Here is a 15263-nt window from a genome sequence, read left to right as displayed (position 1 = left end):
CCATGCTGGGCTTCTTGGCAATGCGTCCACTCTCAGACTTCTCATTTAATTCCAGCAGCCTCCAGTAGCCCTCCCTTTTGTCAGTCCCCTGTCATTCCCTCCCTCCCCCACTCCCGGTTCCATTCCAGTGCCTGGTGGCCAAGTACATGCTCAGGGTGGCACTCAAACACTTGCTGCCCCCCCAAAGAATCATTTTTAACTGTATTTATTTATGATTTGTGTGGTGGTTTGAATGAAAATGGCCTCCATAGGCTCATAGGAAGTGGCACTACTAGAGGTCTGGCCTTGTTGGAAGAAATGTGTCACAGGTTTCAGAAGCTCAAGCCAGGCCCAGTGTCAGTCTCTCTTCCTGCTGCCTGAGGATCCAGATGTAGAACTCTCAGACACTTCTCCAGCACCATGCCTGCCTTCATGCCACCATGCTTCCTGTCATAATGACAGTGGACTAAACCTCTGAACTGTAAGCCAGCCCCAATTAAATGTTTTTCTTTTATAAGAGTTGCTGTGGTCATGGTGTCTCTTCACAGCAATAGAAACCCTAACTAAGACAATTTGTTATCAATAAATGGTTATCTATATGCCTATTTTTATACAGCTATGTGTAATTGAAAGCACAGTAAAACACACACACACACACACACACACACACACACACACACACACACACACACCAAAATGGCCACTCCATGAATGAGGAGAAGGTTTTTACTGTAGCTAAGAGAGAGAGATAGAGAGGGAGGGAGAGAGAGAGAACATCCTGAGGCATCTGGAAAGAGTCCAAAGCAGAGAGAAAAAGCAGACTGGATGTGGCCAGGGCTCTCTGTGAGAGAACTAAGAATAGCAAGAGAGAGTAGTGGAATATTATTTCAAGGTGTGTTACTTTTGTTTGTGTTGCATTTGTTTAACTCTGTGAAGCTGTGTTACTGTGCCTGTCTAAAACACCTGATGGTCTAATAAAGAACTGAACGGACAATAGCAAAGCATGAGAAAGGATAGGCGGGGCTGGCAGGCAGAGAGAATAAATAGAAGGAGATATCTGGGAAGAGAAAGGAGAAGTAGCCAGAGAAAGAAAAGGACTTTTGGGGCCAGCCACCCAGCTATGCAGCAAGCCACAATTTACAGAAGTGCGGTAAGAAGTAAGAAGTAAAGAAAAGCCCAGAGACAAAAGGTAGATGGGATAATTTAAGTTAAGGAAAGCTGGCAAGAAACAAGCCAAGCTAAGGCTAGGCATTTATAATTAAGAATAAGCCTCCATGTGTGATTTATTTGGAAGCTGGGTGGTGGGTCCCCCAAAAGAGCAAAAACAAACAGCAATAAGAGAGAGAATAGTGAGAATAGCAAGAAAAGCGGGGGGGGGGGCTGGGGGGAGCCTTGCCATTGTAAAGAGAGGAAGAAGAGAGCTGTAACCTGGAACAGCTTGAGAGCTGGTACAGAGGAGGAGTGGGGAAGGTGAGAAGGGCCAGGAGGCTAGGGTGGACTCTGAAACTCACAAGTATGTGTGAACAGGAACTGAAGGAGCCTGGAGGCCAGCATGAGCTTTGATGTGCAACCAGCAGGTATATACCAAGGGAAGTGACCCTTTCTGGCAGACAGAAACCCTGAGAAATTCTGGCTGTAGGCTTTAGCCATACATCTATAGTTCAGCTTGAGCTGAGCCAAGATAGTTGATTCTGGACCTACGCATTGGCACTGTCTTTTGGAATTGGGGGAATTGGGGTTTCCTTTGGACCTAACACTATACACCTGGAGTCCTAAAGAGGTCATAAGTGAGAAAAGTTTGAGAAGCCATGGTGACATCAGTCAGTTGGTACTGCTTCATTATGGCGGCCCTAGCTAACTCATACTATATATGAAGCTCTTCAGATGGAGTTTGTAATCACTGTTTCCCTGCAGAGTGCTAAATGAATTATGTACAGGATAGGCGGGGCCTGTCCTAAGTTGTCAGTGAATGCCAGCCCTTATTTTTAGAGCAAAAGTTCAGAACAGCAAACACGATTACCATAGATTCCTTTACAGAAAGGGAACCCACAACCAGAGGGAGTCTTGGCTGTTAAAATGTGTAAGGGCAAGCTAAGATGTGTCTGTGGAGTTGTTTGTGAGAAACCCTCACTCTCAGGAGTTGCCACCAAGACAGAAACAGCCCTTGCGGTATGTTAGGGGCATCAACAGACCCTCATTGGGCAACTGTGCCCATAACTGATCCCAAAGGCTGCCCAGAATGGTGTGAAACACCACCCCAGAGGAACACGGATATGAGTGGCAGGGGATAGGCTTGGGGACACAAGTGGGTGTCCCTGTTAATCTGCTTCTCGAGGGCACCCTGCTTGACCTTAGCTTTTGTGATGGAAACTGCTGTGGGTTTTTGTTTGTTTGTTTGTTTTCTGGAACATCTAACAGCTACTTGGAATCTCAAAGCTGTGTTTGTTTTGGCCAGTTGTTGTCAAGAAAGAGCAACTTGTCTGATGTACTCTACTTTGTCCTTAGCTAACACATTGTGATTACAGCCTGCTTCTCCCATCAAACCCTGTTGTTTTTTTTTTTTTAGTACTGGGGCAAAAGTGCTCACTGTTCTCAGGAAGCCGGCTGATACTGTGCATAGCACTCCTGGCTCATCAAGCTTCAGGGCTCCCTGTGATGGGACAGGGTAGCCTCTTCCACCACACTCCACAGACGTGGCTTTTGCCAGTGTCCTGTAGGTCATTGTTTAAGAACTTTGATGGTGCCATTAGCATTATTGGGAGTGGATCTGAGAAGGAGATATGGAGTTGAAAGTTCATAATTTTGGAATGGCAATCTTTAAACAAAAACACACCAGCTTACTATGTTCTAATTGTGTGAAACGTTTCTCCCGAGTGCCCTCTGGAGTAGAGATGTCTGTTGCAGTGTGTTCTGAAGATTCTGCAAGGTTCTGTGCTGAGCCTTTGTTTGACTCTGCATGGTCTTATTTTGGAGGCCCAGTTGCTTGTAGCCACCGAGCACATGAAATGTGGCCAGTGAGAGTTCAAATGTGTAGCAAATGCAAAGAACAAATGCCCAACACCTACAATGGAAAAATATTATTGCTTGGTGAAATAATAGTATATATTTGGTATATGTGTTAAATAGGAAAGCATCATTTAATCTGTTCTTCCCTTACTTCTATCACTTCTTTTCTTTTGTTCTTTCTTTAAATTTTATTTGCTGTATGTGTGGGGGGATACTCATGGACCACCATGGTATGCTTGTGGAGGTCGGAGAACAGCTTCCAGGTCTTAGTTCTCTCCTCCCACCATGTGGGACCCAGAGACTGAACTCAGTCTCAATGGTAAGCACCTTTGCCTTTGATGGCCCCACTTGTCCTGTTTTCTTTTGACATAAAACATTTTCCTAGTTAGCCTCTGTAAAATTCCATCTCTGACTTGCAGCCCGGGCTCCTGCTATGTTTCTACTGTACAGTGTCGGACCACTTAAGTTTTACAAATATTTCTCCTTAAAAGGTAGTTGGTTCTTGTTTCTTTTCTAACGGTGGAGAAAGATTTATTACGTGCAGCAGGTAAGGAGGGCACAGGAAATAATTAAAAGCAACACACTCCCACTCTTGGAACAAAGGGCTGGTGAGGGTTTTGTTTGGGAAATTTACAAAGATCACGTAGGAAAGCACTTTAGGGGCATTTATGTTTCTGAACATGCTTAGTTAAGAGGTGAGTTCCTGAGCATGGTCAGTGTAAGGTCATACTTCAGGAAAAAAAGATGGATGACATGATTTAGGAATGCTTAGCTTGGGGTTCTGAACGCCATGTTTAAAGGTTAAAACGGCAGGAAGGCTCTGGGGTGTACTCAGCTTGCATCACAAGGGTGGTGAACAGGAATACCCTGGGTCCCCCCAACTTCCTTGTAACGATGGCAGAAGGAACACTTCTTGGACGTGCACAGCTTTCTCAGAGAAGTTTTTGGGCCATCCAACATGCAGACATGCTGTGAGTAAGCCTTTCTTCCTTTGCCCCCGCCCCCAAGTTCGATGACTTCATCTAGGAGTAGCCAGCAGAACTCTTGTAGTTCCAGCAGCAAGGCTTGTGATGTGTATTTCATCAATTGATTGATGATTGATTGATTGAGATAGGGTCTCACTGTGTAGTCCATAATTCGATATGTAGAACAGGCTGGCCTCGATCTCACAGCTATCTGCCTGTCTCTGTCTCTTGAGTGCTGGAATTAAAATATGCACCATGTTGCCGGGCGGTGGTGGCGCACGCCTTTAATCCCAGCACTCGGGAGGCAGAGGCAGGCGGATCTCTGTGAGTTCGAGGCCAGCCTGGTCTACAGAGCGAGATCCAGGAAAGGCGCAAAGCTACACAGAGAAACCCTGTCTCGAAAAACCAAAAAAAAAAAAAAAAAAAAAAAAAAAAAAAATGCACCATGCCCTTTGAAAATGTATTGTTTTCCAACTAAAAGTTTAATTCTGCCTTCCGAAATGACAACCAATAGCTCATATTCAGATGTCTTATCTCTCCTCAGTTGCTTTTAGTGCTTGACAACTTTACAATTTTCTACCAATATTACACTTGTATTATTGAGACTCTGCCCCTGTGAGCCTGTTCCTGTTTAAACCAGGGCTGGCTATGGTATGTGTACAGAAGGTCCTTCTGACTTTAGGGTTTAGAATTTTTTTTCTTAATTTGAGGCCTAGAAAGAGTTGAAAAAGCTGGATCAATCTGGGAGATTTTTGGCAGATGAAAAGTGATAGAATTTTCTGAAGACAAAAATCTTTTTAACCAATCCTGTTCCTGTTGATCTAGTAGCCTGGAGTCCGGACATCAGACATTGGGCAGGCAAGGAGGCTCAGTGCTGCCCCCGACTGGCCAAATGGGGAACAGCAGTGTATGGAGGAGGTGGCCCACGTGGTCCTTTTGTTCTGACCAGAGCTAGTTAGGATAATAGCAGTTTGGACAGCAGTTACAAAGTGTGGTTATGTGTGGACCAAACAGTTACTTGAGAGACTTCCCTCCATAACCATGGCTAAGGGTCTAATTCTTGATTCAAATGGGAGTTATCCTCACCATACTGGAGAGCAGCTGCTCCAAGGATATTGGTGGACTAGGCTGGGGAGGCCATGTGGGTCCTCAGTAAGAGCAGCTGGAGTTCTTAAGCACTGGTTCATCTCTCTAGCCTATTACAAAGTATTTATTACAGAAGATGAACCAACTTTCTGAGTAAAACCAAAATGATCCATAGTAGAAACAGAAGGGGCATGTGACTTTTCCTGCCCATATGATATGCAGTGTGTTTATGAGAGAGACAGTCTGAGGGAAGTCACACAAGTGGTGCTCTAGACAAACACTAGGAAGCCCAATGGATCTGTACAGGCACTCCCAGACTCACACACAATCCGGTGCCCACCCATCCTCCCAAACGTATCACTCAACCTTTTTTCCCATCTTCTGTAACACACACATAATCTACATTATGAAAATGTACACATGCACACACATAACACACATACGCATCCACTCATGCCGTTTGTTGTAAGCAAGGGTGTTGCTAGAGTTTTCCTGCCTGGCCCACAGTCAGGACAAATCTCTGACACCCGCCAGTCCCAAGCCGCTCAAACCCGATCAAGTAAACACAGAGACTTATATTGGTTACAAACTGTATGGCCGTGGCAGGCTTCTTGCTAACTGTTCTTACAGCTTAAATTAATCCATTTTTATTAATCTATACCTTGCCACGTGGCTTGTGGCTTACCGGTACTTTACATCTTCCTTATCCTGATGGCGGCTGGCAGTGTCTCCTTCTCCAGCTTCCTGTTCTCTCAATTTTCCTCTGTTAGTCCCGCCTATACTTCCTGCCTGGCCACTGCCAATCAGTGATTTATTCATTGACCAATCAGCAACACATTTGACATACAGACCATCCCACAGCACAAGGGGCTCACTTGTGTTACTTCAAGTAGAGAGGGACTATACGTGGAATTCGGGTGTATTTGGAAATGATGAAAACAGGCTCTCAGACCTGCTCTCTGAGCTTGCAGGAGTGGGAAGGAAGCCACCAGACGTCCACAGAAGAGGAAGGTCTCCCAACACATCAAAACATCAGAGTCCAGAATGAATGATGGGACCTGGACAGCCACTGAGTAACCTCACTGGCCTGGACCACAGTCATCTTGCTCCCTGGGCCTCCTCTGGTCTTCATTCCAGAAACTTCAATGTGTTGACCATCTCATGGTCAACTATTATGGACTGCATCTCTCCTTACCTCAAACTCTAAGCCTGCCATTCCCGGCATGTTTTACATATTTTGACATCTGCCCTCTCACGCCTCCTGCCGACTTAGTTCCATAGTTTCAGCTTTCCTCGACCATTTATCATCTCTCTAATGGCCTGCATTTTCTCTGTGACCCCTTTCTATTGCTGCTACCAGGCACAGAATCTTTCCCTGCACCTTTACTTCTCATTCTTGAAGCTGTCCCCTTCACTTCCTGAGCAGTAGATTCTGGGAGCTTAACCCCCACCACGACCACAGGGCAGACTTCTCACCCAGCCACCTGATGTTCTTTCTAAGTTGAAGAAGTCTGTCCAAGCACCATCATAGGATCACAAGACACAGCATGTGAGGTAATGGGGCAGAAGTGGAGAGAAACGCTCTGAGTACATCCCTCTATGTGGGGCCGATGGCTGTGCGAGATTCTAAACCACTTCCTGTCCCACACACATCTTCATGCTACCCCAATCCCCACCTCCAGTGCCATTCTCCTGTTGATGGCCTTCTTGGCCCAAGACCACATTGTGTAGGTTGCCACTCACCTTACTAGACTGCTTTTCTCTTTGATGGAGAGTAAAATGTGAGGTGGGAGAGCTGGTTTTTGCTTCTTCAATTAGAAACCATAGTGGGAAATAAGTAGATGTTTATAGTGACGTACAACCTCACGTGCCCTCGGTGGCAAATGCAACTTGCTGTGACTCAGCCTGCAGAAGAACTTTTCAGGGAAACAAAGGCGTTTGGACGGGCTGGGAGGCAGTTCACTCAGGGTCTTAGTTAGGGTTTCTATTACTGTGATAAAACATCGTGGACAAAAGTAACTTTAGGAGGAAAAGGTTTATTCCAGTTTACATCTTGTAGTTCATCACCCAGGGTAGTCATAGGAGAAAGCTGGAGGCAGGAATTGATGCAGGGACCGTGGAAGAGTGCTGCTTATTGGCATGCTCCTTGCGGCTTGCTCACCCTGACTTCTTATAGAACTCAGGACCACCAGCCCAAGATGAGCTGGGCCCTCTCACATCAATCATCAGTTAAGAAAATGTACCATAAGATTCCCCACAGGCCAATCTAGTGGGGGCATTGTCCTCAATTGAGGTTCCTTCCTCTCAAATGACTCTGGCTTGTGTCAAGTGAACGTAAAACCAGCCAGCACAGTCAATAAAGTGCTTCCCATTAAAGTTCCAGGATCTGAGTCCAGGACTCCCCCACATCCATGTAAAAAGCTGGGCACTGATATGCAACGACAACCCAATTGCTAGGGGGAGAGGGAGACGGTTACCCTGGGGTTTGCTGGCCAGCAGGGTTAATTAAATCATTGAGCTCCAGGTTCATTGATAAACTTTGTCTTAGAAAATAAGATGGAGAGTGAAAGAGGAAGACACGTGTCAGTCTCTGGCCCCAACATGCACACAAAAGCGTTTATTCAGTTTATACTTCCACATTGCTACTCATTACCCAAGGAAGTCAGGACAGGAACTCAAGATGGGCAGGAACCTGGAGGCAGGAGCTGGTCCAGAGGCCATGGAAGAGTGCTTATTACTGTCTTGCTTGAAGATGGCCCCCACAGGCCCATAGAGAGTGACACTATTAGGAGGTGTGGCCTTGTTGGAGTAGGTGTGGCCTTTTGGAGGAATTGTGTCACTGGGGGGTTGGTTTTCAGGGCTCATATGCTCAAGCCATGCCCAGTGTGGCATTCTCTTCCTTCTGCCTGCAGATCCTGATGTAGAACTTTTAGCTCCTTCTCCAGAACCATGTCTGCCTGCATGCCTCCATGCTTCCTGCCATGACAATGGACTAAACATCTGAACTGTAAGCCATCACCAATTAAATGTTTTCCTTTATAAGAGTTACCATGGTCGTAGTGTCTCTTCACAGCAACTAGAAACCCCAAGAAGGCATCCAATTGTGATTTCAAAGAGTGGAAGATTCTCCCCACTCTGATAGGCTGAGGACTGGCTGGGCAGGAGCAACCAGAGAACTCATTGTTCTGCTTTTGATTCTGTTTCTATGATAAAATTTTCTGACAAAAAGAAACTTGGGGAGAAAGCATCTGTTTGGCTCAGAATTCCAGATTATAGCCGATCGTTGCAGGGAAGTCAAGGCAGGAACCAGAAGCAGCCAGTCACATCCACAGTCAAGAGCAAAGAGAGAGAGTGTACCACACCTATTGCTCAGCTTGCTTTCAATAGTAGACTTTCCTACAACTCGGGACCCAAACCCAGGGAATCATGTCAGGAACTTTTAGGCTGGGTCTTCCCACATCAATTAACAGAATTGAGATAGTCTTCCCCCGACATACTCACAGACTGACCTGATATAGACAGTCCCTCACTGAGACTCTTCCCGGATGAGTCTAGATTGTGCCAAGTTGACACAACCATCCATCGCATCAACCATCTTCCCTGGCTTTCAATTCTGTTCACTATGCTGTTTACCAAGCAAGTGAGTGGGTCACTTGGCTGCCGTAGATTGCTTTTAGAGAAATAGCTCTCTGACTTAGACCACTAGAACTCCAGTCCAGGATTTGGAAGCACATCAGGGCAGGTGCCAGATATCCCCAACTTTAGCTAATCATCTGGGCCTGATGATAACTATAGCTCATATTTCTAGCCTGGTGCTAAACTAAAGATATGACACATTTAAAGAGAATTTAAGATGGAAGCTCTACCCGTGACAGAAAATTGCAGGCGTGTGCTAATGGACTAAATACAAGTCCCAGTTTCCTGGCCCCAGTGATGTCAGTCAGCGATGGTCCCTTTCAGGAGGTTTGGCTGGGGAGCTGCAGTTTCAATCTCCTGCTCCATCGCGCTGTGCTTCCTGCACCAGACTTTGTGAATTGAGTTAGTCTGCAGCCTGGTTCGCGGACTCCATGGCTCTTTATGAAATAGCAACCCCGCATTTGGGGATGCGTAAAGTAGAGAATCTGATTCTGTCTCAGGATCAAGAGAGTCTCACCTGCTAGAGTGGCAAGGCTTCCCTCAGACATCCCCCGAATGGTCTGCTGCATGATCTGATCCAACTGTTGGTTCTTTCAAGACTTTCTTTCAGGGACAGGGTAGATGGGTCATTTGGCAAAGAGCCTGCTGCCCAAGCATGAGGATCTGAGCTTGGCTGTCTAGCATCCACTTAAAAAAAAAAGCCACATGTGATTGTACACACCTGTAAATCTAGCAATGAAAGGTAGAGACAGGAGAATCCTTGGCTGGCTAGCTAGTCTTCATCAGTGAGCTCCAGGTTGAGTGAGAGTCTCTGTCTCAAAGATTGAAATGTCAATTAAAATTAAAACAGAGTGGTAGGAGAAGATGCTCCATGATATCTGGCCTCCACATGTGCACACTCATAGGAACACACACACACACACACACACACACACACACACACACACACACACACACACACATAGACACGGGCACATACATAGGCACATATATGAACATACACATGAACATACACACTTAGAAACACACACAGGCATGCACATGAACAGACACATAGACACACACATGAACATACACACATGTAAAAGAAAAAGACTTTCTTTCCACTTACTTAAATAAAAAGCCAGCTCTGGAACACGAAGCTACACAGCGCCTACTTTTTAGTAGGTGGAATCAAGTTCACTCCTCGAGTCTCTAAGCTTTAAGGTAGAAGGAAACAAAAGGAGTTTGAAATATCAGCTCTGAACCATGAAGAGGAAGATGACTTTGCTGTTTCAACACACAAACAAACAAATAAACAAACCATTATTCTGTGACTTCAAACAAAATCTCAATTGTCTTTATTTCTAGAGGGAAACACAGAAAGCCAACAACAAGATTGTTGTCTGTTTGCCAGCAAGCTGTGACTGTTAGAAGCGGCATAAAAATCTTGGAATGTAAAGATGCAGATGATGTCTGCTAAACAGAGAGAGGGAGCAGAATTTTCGTACATACTAAATGAATGTATGAATAAAAAAAGTGTGAGCGAAATGAGGTAGATGCCCAGGGGGCAAGCAATCATTCTAGCTGGGATTGGGGTTTAACTATGCTGAGGTATAAAAGCCAGATAATATTAAATACTATCATTAGGCACCCTTGGTTCGTTTCTTGACATTATTGTTTATACTCTCAATATTTCATATTAAATATTTATTCTGATATTCCCTATATTATGCATTCAGATAATACCTTTGTAGTCCCTGGTTCATTTTATTTTGTGTTTTGATGCTGGAGATTGAACCTGGGGCCTCATACAAGCTGTAATCACTCTGTATGAAGCTACATCTCCAGCCTCCTTTGGCTCATTTTTTGAAGAACTAGAATTAAGTGGAGCACTCGAGGGTGAGTGGTTATGAGAGGGAGTCAGGGTGTGAGGGGAGAGGTAGCAAACAGGAGGCTGATTCTTTTATACAGTGTGCTGTGCAGAAGATGAGGACCAAGGCAGTGGGGAGCCTGGGCCAGGGCTGGAGCTAGGCTTGGTGAAGGAGGGATGGTCTTCACGAGACCGAGCCAGTTAACTGTTCTGCGGACGATCTTGGGCAAAATGGGCTGAAAAGGACAGTAGAGGGTTCTGCTGGGAGAGTGTGTAACACCAAAGGTGACAAGGAGAATAGTTAGAAACACATGTATAAGTTGGATTTAGAGCCTAGAGTTGGCAAGAAGGCTTTGGGTGCTATCCGTGTGTGTGCTGTGCATGGTAGGTGCCAGAGTAGGTCACTGGGCTAGGGATGGAGATCACTCTGGGTGGGTGGATGAGGCAGGGGAGTGGGACAAAGGAATACAAGCATTAAGGGTGCAGGCACGGAAGAGAAAGCCAGACAAGGATGCTAACAGGTAGTTGCAGAACATGAACAAACAGCAGAAGAGTGTAAGAACAATCAGCATGCCACTGAATGCTCTTGACTTTCCTGCGCTATAGGATTTGATGTCGTAATAGTAATGTTGTTACGAAGCTGCTGCGATGCTCATTCAACAGATGAGGGAAACGGAGTTAGGAAGAACACCTTACCTTGATGGAGAAGGGGTGTCATTCTCTTCAGCGGGCTCGCCACTGATGTGTCTATGTTCCATTGAATAACCTCCCGCCTTCGCTCATGCAAGCAATTGTAATTAAATCCAGTGGGTCACACTTGTTGGGGAGAAAAAGGGTGTTAGCCGAAGAGGAAGGAGATGAGAGCAAGTAATGGGAATGAAAATGACTAAAATTCATCAAATATACTCACGGAGCTGTCATAAATAAAACATCTCATTTTTTCCTAATTTATTTTATGTGTATGGGCGTTGTACCTGCAGAGGTCAGAAGAGGGTGTCCTATCTTCTGGGACTGGAGTTACAGATGGTTGTAAGCTGCCACGTGGGTGCTAGGAATCAAACCTGTGTCCTCTGGAAGAGCAACCAGTGCTCTTAACTGCTAAGCTGTCTCTCAAGCCCCAGAATGCGTGTGTGTGTGTGTGTGTGTGTGTGTGTGTGTGTGTGTGTGTGTGTTGTGTGTGTGTGTGTGTGTGTGTGTGTGTGTGTGTGTGTGTAGTAACTTACCAATAGTCACTCTGTTAGCTTGCCTGTCTACTGAGCCCTTGTTCTTACCTGACACTGACTTACTATCCTGGCATCTTGGAAACCAAATGAGGATGGAATTTAAGGAGTAAGGGAACGTAAGGTGATATCAATGGTGAGGGAACTGATCTGTGGCTAAGGCAACCCCAGTGTAGGACCTGGCTAAAGGGGTGGAAACATTAGGACCCCAACATGAAAAGACTCCAAGAAAAGCCGTAGTTTGGAAAGAAACTTGAAGAAAGCTGAATTCTAGAATAGTTCAGTACAAAAGAGAGCGCAGGCCAGTGGGAGGTCCAATGCATCCAAGCCTTTGACCGGTGAGAACTTGAGACACAGTGATTTCTAAATTCTATTATTTGGATATATCATAGCTGAGTTTCCAATGTCTTTGAACTTAGAGCTTTGTTTTTCTTATTAGTCTCCTAATTCCCAAAATCACATCCCACACCCTACTCTCAACATCAAAATGGTGGGATGTGTGCCTAGCAGCTGCTCTGCTAAATACCTTGTCGTGGCTGGTTTTCTGTGGTTGTGATAATATACCACAAGCAAAGCGATTTACAGAAGGAAGAGGGTTTGTTCTGACTTTCAGTTCCAGAGGGAGGCCTAGCAGCAGGAGGCAGGAGCAGGAAGCTGAGTGATCACATCTTCAACCCTGAATGTGAAGCAGAGAGAGTGAACTGGAAGGAGAACAAGGCTACAGACTCTCAAAGGTCACCCCGGTGACGTGCTTCCTCCTCCAGCAAGGATGCGTCACCTCTCCAAACAGCACCATCATCCGGGGATCAAGTCTTTAAATACGTGAGCTGATGGGGGACATTCATCAGTCAAACCATGACATACAGTGAAAGTCAGAATTTCTGAATGGATCTTTCCCCTCTCGGCCAATAGTAATTATTACTAGTTATATATATAACCAACCATTATATATAAATGGAATATTATATAACCATTTTCATTAATCTTTTAATGCGATATTTAGTGTTCCTGTGTGTGCTCTTGTGCCAAGGTTTGGAGGTCAGAGGACACTTGCTGGATTTGGTCCTCTCCTCCCACCAAGAAGTCCTGAGGATGACCTCAGGTTGTCAGGTTTGGTGGCAAACACTTCTACACACTGAGACATCTCATCAGCCCTGTAAACATTTTGAAGACACATCAACCCTAAATATACGGCTGACGTTTTAGCCTCTTTCACAAGTGAAGTCCATGTGGCTGCAGAGTTTGGCTCTCAGCCCTGCACCTTCAGTGTGGAGGACGTGTGTACCAGGGTCTCCTGCAAACCCAGGGATGCGCTCAGGTCTCCAATGAGTTTCTCTAGAGTTTGGTACTTAGGGTGTTTAGGGGAGACTTTGCCACCAATCATTATAATCTACACGGGTCTGAAGAGTGCAGTTTGTTCTCACTTCTTTCATGAATCTCAGACTTGACCCAATCCACAGATGACTTCATCTTAAAGTTCTCCATGATTCCTACTTTAAAAATGTTATTGTAAAACATACTTTGCATGCAAGAGAGCTCAAAGCATATCTGTAAAATGTTCAAGAATAATATATGTCATATAGTTATCCACAACCTAGGCCAGGAAATAGATTTACTTTGTTGTTTGCTTATTTTCGAGATAGGCTTTCTCTGTGTAACAGCCTTGGCCCTCCTGGAATTTGCCCTGGAGATCAGGTTGGCCTTGAACTCACAGAGATCCACCTGTCCCTGCCTCCTGAGTGCTGGGATTAATGGAGTTGCTACCACTGCCCAGGAAATAATCCCTACTCAAAGCCCAGAAGTTCTCAGTGTGGTCCCTAATGGCCTCACATTCTATTCACTCTGGAGTGGACCATACCCCAACTTCTGTGTTAATGAGACCTTTGATTTTTTTTTTAATAGCCTTGTCACCTTTGAATGAATCTCTAAACAACCCATGTTCTTTGACACGTTCTTTGCCTGGGGCTCTTCTTCCTGCTCTTTTTCCTTGCTTTTCCGAACCCACAATTATGCTCAGAGCTTCAGTACATGCCCTCCTGATCCACTAGTCAGCTGAAGATGCCTTTCCAATCCTGCTGTCATGGAAGGCAGTTTTTGCTAAAGGTCACAGAGAGGCCAGGCTCATCAATGTGTGTGTGTGTGTGTGTGTGTGTGTGTGTGTGTGTGTGTGTGTGTGTGTGTGTGGTGGGGGAAAAGTTAATGATGGGTGCTGGATATTTTAAGTATTTGTTGCTATTGGAAAAACATTATTCTTCTGAATTTTTCATAACTCCTATTTGAGAGGAGAGGGGAAACAGAGCAAGATGGACAGAAGCCATGGGAAAGCAGGGTAGTGAGTGTGCAAGCTGCTGGTCTGTACCTGGCATCTTCCTTCTTGTTCTCAACATGACTCAGTCTAATGAGTTATTTTCAGAGACCAACGCCTCCACCCGTCTCCTTTAAAAATCACAAACACTGATGTAGACCAGAGTTCTTAAATGCTGTCTAAGCTAAGATTATTTCCGCTCCCTCCATCTTCCCCCTAATCCATCTAGCACTCCTTCCAGGATTCTGTGGGAGGACCACTTCTACGCCAACTGGAGCACAGCTGCAGGCTGCCCAGGCTGAGTGGGCAGATGTGGTTGGTTCTGGCCTCTTCCTGCTCCCAGCTCAAGGCCCATTGGTCTTGTTTGTGGTTTGCAATCACTGCCGTTTCCAAGAGCAACAAGGTGTAGACGTGCAGGACCACACCCGGTCAAGAGCTGTTTACATTTCTACTGCCAGCTGGCTGATAATCGGGTTCTTTCAGTGATCAGTGCCCTCTGGCTCCTCCCTGTCAGGGTTCCCTCCTGTTAAATGGAATTGTTTGGCTTACAGCTGCTTTTGTACATATTTAAGTTTGGGTTAAAGGTGTCTCCATCAGTTGTGAGCTGCAACCTTGATGTGGAAACAGACTGAGACCAATTCGCCTGGAATCTGTGGCTGACTCTCAGGCACTCACAAATGGGACACTGCTTTGTTAACTGGGATCCTAAGGGAGGTCGTTTTAACTCAGAACCCACATTCTTTCCGTTAAAATCTCTACCGGCACTGCACCCAGAGACCCCTTTGGTCTCCTCAAAGACAGTCTGCTCTAGACACCAGAACAGCGCCGTGTTCGTTCACCCGGTACTAGAACAAGCCGCCACCAATTTAACTGCTTTTTACCAACACGCTTGTCCTTCTTCTGTTCTGGAGTTCAGAAGCTCAGATCTAGGTGTTTATTGGCCCACATTCTTTCTGGAGGCTTCCAGGGAGGCTCTGTTTCCTTGCCATTCTCAGCTTCTAGAAGCAGTAGACGTTGTCGGCTTGTGGTCCTTTCTTTACCTCATTCCTGCCTCTTTTTGTTACTATGTACTCCTCTCTCTCTGACCTTCATGCCTCCCTCTAACATGGACTTTGTGACTGCAGTGGGTTAGATTGGATTACCCGGGCCAATGCCCCCATCCAGGGGCCTTCATGGAATCACAGTTGTCTGGGTCCTTTTGCTGTATTTGCACG

General features: G+C 45.5%; 1 protein-coding gene across 13 annotated transcripts in view; it reads left to right on the top strand.

Moving 5' to 3' along the window:
- LOC128108527 (retinitis pigmentosa 9 protein-like) overlaps window positions 1-15263 on the top strand; it is a 79271-nt gene that overhangs the window by 11343 nt on the left and 52665 nt on the right. For 2 of the 13 annotated variants that reach the window (XR_008217495.1, XM_052735145.1), the window contains exon 2: window positions 7949-8043. The exons of the other annotated variants lie outside the window; for them this stretch is intronic. The gene's annotated coding sequence lies outside the window, so the exon portion shown is untranslated. The remainder of the gene's footprint in view (window positions 1-7948; window positions 8044-15263) is intronic. 13 annotated transcript variants of the gene reach the window in all.

The sequence above is a fragment of the Peromyscus californicus genome, unplaced genomic scaffold (assembly GCF_007827085.1).
Source record: "Peromyscus californicus insignis strain IS unplaced genomic scaffold, ASM782708v3 Scaffold_13__1_contigs__length_99412109, whole genome shotgun sequence".
In the NCBI taxonomy this organism is placed as follows: domain Eukaryota; kingdom Metazoa; phylum Chordata; class Mammalia; order Rodentia; family Cricetidae; genus Peromyscus; species Peromyscus californicus.
The sequence above is the reverse complement of the archived record's forward strand: the minus strand, read 5'-3'. Positions and strand labels throughout refer to the sequence as shown.